The following is a 6,608-nucleotide window of genomic DNA, read 5'->3' as shown; positions in this document are numbered from 1 at the left end:
TACATACGTAATCCCAAATCTAAGGTCAACTATGCCTAACTCTATACATGTCCCGGAGGAGAAATCGAACAATCTCAACACCTCACACTCGCATAGAGTTGCAATGAGCTCTAGGGATTCCAAGTGATAAATCTCTTCCTAGATTTAGACCAAACCCTTTGGTCCAGCGGAAGGTCCATAGCCACAATTAAGCCCTAGATACTAAGATCATCTCAACGCTTCACTCCATTGCACGCCGCAACTAGGCCCCCAGCGGAGGTTCATCCCTTAGACCATTCACTCTATTATGATCGCAAAGAACCTCGAGGAACGGAGGTAGAATCTATCACGTCCCGGAGGGGAAAGGGGACGCTCCCTGCACCTCTCGACTCACCCTCTCAACCCTCTCCAACCTAGCTTTTGTTTAACGCTCGTGGTGTCTCACTCACTCACAAGGTTACCAACAAGAACTCTCAACCCTAGTGTCACTCTAGGGGAAATGTTCATACAATCAAGCATTCAAGGTTGGAACTCACAATAAACACCAATTTATTGAAAGCATGATAAAGAAGTTCAATGAAGCGAATACATCCTAGGGTTCACAATCACCCAAGTACCCACTAGGGGTTTAGCTCTCCATAGAGCTAAGTATAATCGAAGAAATCGAATGTAAAAAGCAATGAATCCATAAAGAAACCCCTCGATGGTCGTGTCGATGATCTTGTGGAGATTCCTCTACTCGTCGTCCAAAGATTCCTTCGTCCGGTATAGGATACGCCTCGATCGAAGCTCCCCTACCAACTTTCTTCCTAATGGAATCACGATGTCGGAGCCGTAGAACCTCTCCAAAAACCTTGGCCAATACCCCTCGAAACCCTCGCCGAAGCCCTCTCGCAAGTTGGGGAAAAAGATGGAGAAAAAAATACCAAAATTGGGGCTAAATCAGCTTTAAATAGGGTCAGAATCCGGCAACTCCACGGTGTGGGACCCAGTACACGCCCGTCCCGTGAATTCCCACAGGGCGTGGATAATTTCCCCACGCCCGTGTGGATTCTCTGTTCTCGATTTCTCGGCCAGCGTGAATGCAGTCTTTGCTGAATTGCTACTAGATTGCTGCAGGTGCTCGACCTTCATAACTTCCCAATTCCATACTTTCATCGGGGTAACACAAACGGGCACACGTTCACGTCGTGAATCACTTGCTTCTTCAATGAGATATATGTTTGGGGGGTTCTTGTTCTTGTATGCATAAGATGGAATGCTCTAGTGTGCTCGCCTTTGTGCCCCTCCAAATGGATGCGCTCACTCGAATGCGAGGAGGTTGGCACACACTCTAGCATCTTATACCTGTCCTATATCTTCGCGTTTGAACTTTACCAAGATCTCCTCCAAAAATAAGTGCATTATGATCCACATTGGCCTATTTCCTTCATACTCGGCCTCACAGCCCTACTGCGTAAAAAGTAACATAAAAACACACATATTAATGTAAAAAAACTGAGAAAAAGTAATGCTCAACATAAGGAATGAACGCCAGCATTCATATCGCACAAGCACTTATCAAACTCCCCCACACTTAAGCTTTTTGCTTGTCCTCAAGCAAACATTAAAACGATTCAGTGCATCAATGAAGAAAAATATTGAAAGTGCTTGGCCTTAGGTTCACCAAAGTATACAAAGATAGCATTCTACAAGTAAGAAAAAAATTTCAACACTTAATACTGAAAAAAATCAATGCTCTAGCTAAAAACTTGAATCAAAAAGGATAACAAACCCGAATTTTGTGTAAGTGTGTGAACTCACTCAAAACACCCCAAGTTATACTCCTCAAAGTTCTAAGTGCAAGGGACTTATTTATCTACACAAGTGATAAAAAAATTTTTAAAAGATGGTAGTAGCTTCACACATCCTCTAAGGTAGCCCTTTCCAAAGCGGCCGCTAAGGTGGCTTTCACACTTTTCGAGGTGGTAGCTCTTTCTACCCGGTGGTGGATTTCACTCATCCTACTGAGATAACTCTTTTCTCTCATTAGGGCATAACTAGTATCCGACTTGTGAGAGTAGCTTCATACTTCATAGGTGGTAGCTCTTTCCACCCAACAAATACAAATAAACAATAAAACTATTTTGTTCCTTCTTTTTCATTTTTCCAATCAATTTAGCAAAAAGAAGTAAACCTAACTAGTCCCTTTTAACATTAAACATGAGTTTCCAATAGAGTTCAAAGAGTGAGTAGTGCACTAAGTGTAAATCGGGCAAAAAAATTCCTAAAAAAATTCAAGCAAGAACTAGAGCATGAAAACATTCAATGTTAACAATTCTCCTAGATTTAAGAATACAAACATTGCAACTAAGATGAACCGCCATTGGCTATGTGAGCATATATCAATCAAGAACAATAGAAAAAGATATGCGCATTATGAAACTCCCCCATACACACACACACTTAAATTGTACATTATCCTCAATGTACACATGCAAGCTCACTCAAAAATATATCATTCAAAAAAATAGATGTGGGAGAAGCAATCAAAACCATACTCCCCCGACTACTAGTGTTGCGTCTGATGAAGCTAATTCATTGGCAGTAGTGTTCCAACAGGTTGTGAAGCTCGCATGGCCAAGGGCCGAAGCACCTTGACCGTGTCCATGACTAAGTCTCAATTTCCAAGAAGACAAGACCATCCGCACGCATACATGAGGGGGTTCAAAGTGAAGCTCAAGAAAAACAAAAAAATAACTCGAGTGTATAAAAATATAGAGCAATGAATACAACTCAAGACAACGAATGAAAAATAAACTCAGAAGGAAAAATCCTTTCTCGAGTATACAAATCCAAAAAATAAAATGCAGAAAGTAAAATGTGAAAAATAAGAACAAAGAAGGTAAAGACGCCTCAAGTGTAGGTGTCAATAGCTAGTACATCTGTTTCCATTGCTGGTGAAGAAGACGTTGGTGCTACAAAATAAATGAAGATTGGCAAAGAAAAGAGAAAGAGAAACTTACCGACAAAAATGAGAATGAAAGACTATAAAATGGCCGGAAAACTCAATTAACAACCCTCTAAAATGATGGTGAGAGGTCAGGATACAGCAAGGATGTGTTCTCAAAACGTTTGAGGGTGAAAAAGATAAAGAAAACCGAAAAAGATTTTAAAAGAAAAACCCTGTGGTTCTAGCATTTCTAGACATCCACACGGGCGTGTGGAAACTACCCACGCCGATGTGCCCGATCCACGTGGGGCGCACGCACCGTGGACTCTCCATGCAACCGGGAAAAATTTCTCTAAGACCCACGCCCTGTGCGAAAATTCCACACGGGCGTGGACATTCACGAGCCCAACTCACGAGGGCAAATGCACGCCCCGTGTCTTCTCGGGATGGAGAGATCCTCTGCAGAGATTCGCACGCAGGCGTGCGAAAAATTACCCACGCCCGTGTGTGGTTCACAAGGTCGCCCACAGGGGCGAGTCCACACCCCTGTGTGCTCTCGGGATAAACCGCCCAACTCTGCAGGAATTCACACGCCCGTGCGGAAATTACCCACGGGCGTGATGGCGCCTCATGGTCATTCACGAGGGCAGCCCGCACGCCCTTGTGCCTCCTCCGATGAGCTCGCAGTGCAAATCCACGCAGGGCGTGCGGAAATTCCACACGCCCGTGTGTTTTCTTTGGATGCCTTAGAAAATTCTGCAGGCTCTGCAGAAAATTTTGTAACATGTTTACACACTCAGAGCCTGCCCTAATATGTAAGTTGTACCAGTGAAAAACATGAGAAATAGCTCAAACAACCAAAAACTTCACCAAAAACACATGAAAGCACAAGATGACACCAACGGTCCATAAGAAAAAGCATAGCAATGGCATATAAGAATCCAAACACCAACACTCAAGCTCTTATTCATGCAAACAATAAACTAAAAAAACTAGGAAAAATAAAGAATTGCTTGGGTTGCCTCCCAAGAAGCGCTTGTTTTACGTCACTTAGCTTGACGTACCTTTTCCTTACCTTATGGGGGCTTGAAAAGAGTGTGTTCCTCCCGACTAGGTATTGCATAGCTACTTCCTTTAAACCAAAAAAATCTACTTGCCGGGTGGAATATTTGTTGGAGAGTCCAACCATCTTACCTTTTGGCCTCCACGGAAATAATTTGGGATGGGAATTAATCCCAAAGAGAGATGCTTGCTCCATTACCTTAGGATTTGCGTCTTCTTCCCTTTCAACTTGGAAGCAATATGTCTTCACCAACTCTCCTTGCACCATTTCTTGCTCACAAACATACTGTCCCACTCAAACAATTATCACATTGAATGGACGGTTCTTCTTGTATCCTCTTAATCTCGACAACATCATACTCGCTCGCCCCACTTCTTCATTGTCATTCACTACCACATCTTCTCATAAGGAACTTGACTTGCTTGCTCAAATACTTGTTGTTCCCTCGGAGAGTGTGTCAAGTATCCCTCCTAGTTGATGCTCAAGGTTTTTATAGGAGGCTTCATGACATCTTGTGTGGTCTCCATATTTTGGACGCAGACATCGGATGCTTCAATAAAGTTAGCTAATACTCTTTGTAACTGAAATGCATCCTTTCCGAGTATCTCACCCATTTGACATTCCTGTTGAGGTGCCTCCCACTGTTGTTCACCATTATCCCATAATACGTTTGGGTAGCCCACTTCAATTGGATGATATGGGTTGTAACAGGGAATGTTTTGTTGTCGTGAAGTGACAATTCTATCAACTTTTTTATTGAGACCTTCGACATGTAAATATAGAGCAACGATCGGGTCAATCATCATTTAAAAATCCTTGCAAGAAAAAAATATGACATGACAAAAAGAAAAACAAATGAGAATGATGGAAGAATAAGAAAGTGTGAAATATTAGAACAAATCAGAACGGTGATAGAGAAGAGATGTGAAATAGAATGAAGGGTAAATAGCTAAGAAAAACAAAGTGCAAAGTATCTCTAAACGCCTAGCTCCCCGGCAACGGTGCCAAAAAAAGTTGACAAGGTCCCCTTGCTTATATCCCGCAAGTGCGCCGGTTTGTCGAAGTAATAATCCCGGATGAGTGGGGTCGAATCCACAAAGAGTAGGGAGTAAAGACACTTAATTCGATTCTTAGCTATGTGGAATATCAACAATGATAAGTGTGGTAATGATTCAATTCTCAGAAATTAAAAAGCAACAAGTAAGAGAGCAAAAAGTGAGGAGGAGGCAAGGCAATCAATAAAGATGGGGTACTCGGATGATGCTTCACCTAGGATAATCGCTTCAAAGTGTAAGAACTCTCTATTATGCTTCCTAATCAATGCAATGGTGAGTCATGGAAAACCTTACATACATAGTGCCAAATCTAAGGTCAACTATGCCTAACTCTATATATCTCCCGGAGGAGAAATTGAACAATCTCAACACCTCGCACTCGCATAGGGGTTGCAATGAGCTCTAGGGATTCCAAGTGATAAATCTCTTCCTAGATTTAGACCCTAACCCTTTGGTCCAGCGGAAGGTCCATAGCCACAATTAAGCCCTAGATACTAAGATCATCTCAACGCTTCACTCCATTGCACGCGCAACTAGGCCCCCAGTGGAGGTTCATCCCTTAGACCATTCACTCTATTATGTCCACAAAGAACTCGAGGAACGGAGGTAGAATCTATCACGCCGGAGGGAAAGGGGATGCTCCCTGCACCTCTCGACTCACCCTCTCAACCCTCTCCAACCTAGCTTTTGTCTAACGCTCGTGGTGTGTCATTCACTCACAAGGTTACCAACAGAACTCTCAACCCTAGTGTCACTCTAGGGGAAATGTTCATACAATCAAGCATTCAAGGTTGGAACTCACAATAAACATCAATTTATTGAAAAACATAATAAAGAAGTTCAATGAAGCGAATACATCCTAGGGTTCACAATCACCCAAGTACCCACTAGGGGTTTAGCTCTCCATGGAGCTAAGTACAATCAAAGAAATCGAATGTAAGAGCAATGAATCCATAAAGAAACCCCCTCGATGGTCATTTCAATGGTCTTGTGGAAAGTCCTCTACTCGTCGTCCAAGGATTCCTTCGTCCGGGTATAGGATACGCCTCGATCGAAGCTCTCCCTACCAATCTTCTTCCTAATGGAATCACGATGTCGGAGCCGTAGAACCTCTCGCAAAACCTTGGCCAATACCCTCGAAACCCCGGCTGAAGCTCTCTCACAAGTTGGTGAAAAAGATGGAGAAAAAGAATACCAAAAATCGGGGCTGAATCGGCTTTAAATAGGGCTCGGAATCGGGTAACTCCATGGGCGTGGGATCGGTACACGCGCTGCGCGGAATTTCCACACGGGCGTGGATAATTTCCACACGCCCGTGTGGATTCTCTGTTTCTTTGATTTCTCGGCCTGCTATGAATAGTACTCGCTCGATGAATTGCTACGAGTGATTGCTCGCAGTTGCTCGCTACGACCTTCGACCCGAATAACTTCCCAATTCCATACTTTCATCGGGGTAACGCAAAGCGGGCACACGTTCACGTCGTGAATCACTTGCTTCTTCAATGATATATATGTTGGTGGGGTTCTTGTTCTTGTATGCATAAGACGGAATGCTCGAGTGTGCCCCGCCTTTGTGCCC

This window comes from Dioscorea cayenensis, chromosome 16, assembly GCF_009730915.1.
Source record: "Dioscorea cayenensis subsp. rotundata cultivar TDr96_F1 chromosome 16, TDr96_F1_v2_PseudoChromosome.rev07_lg8_w22 25.fasta, whole genome shotgun sequence".
Taxonomy (NCBI): Eukaryota; Viridiplantae; Streptophyta; class Magnoliopsida; order Dioscoreales; family Dioscoreaceae; genus Dioscorea; species Dioscorea cayenensis.
The sequence above is the reverse complement of the archived record's forward strand: the minus strand, read 5'-3'. Positions refer to the sequence as shown.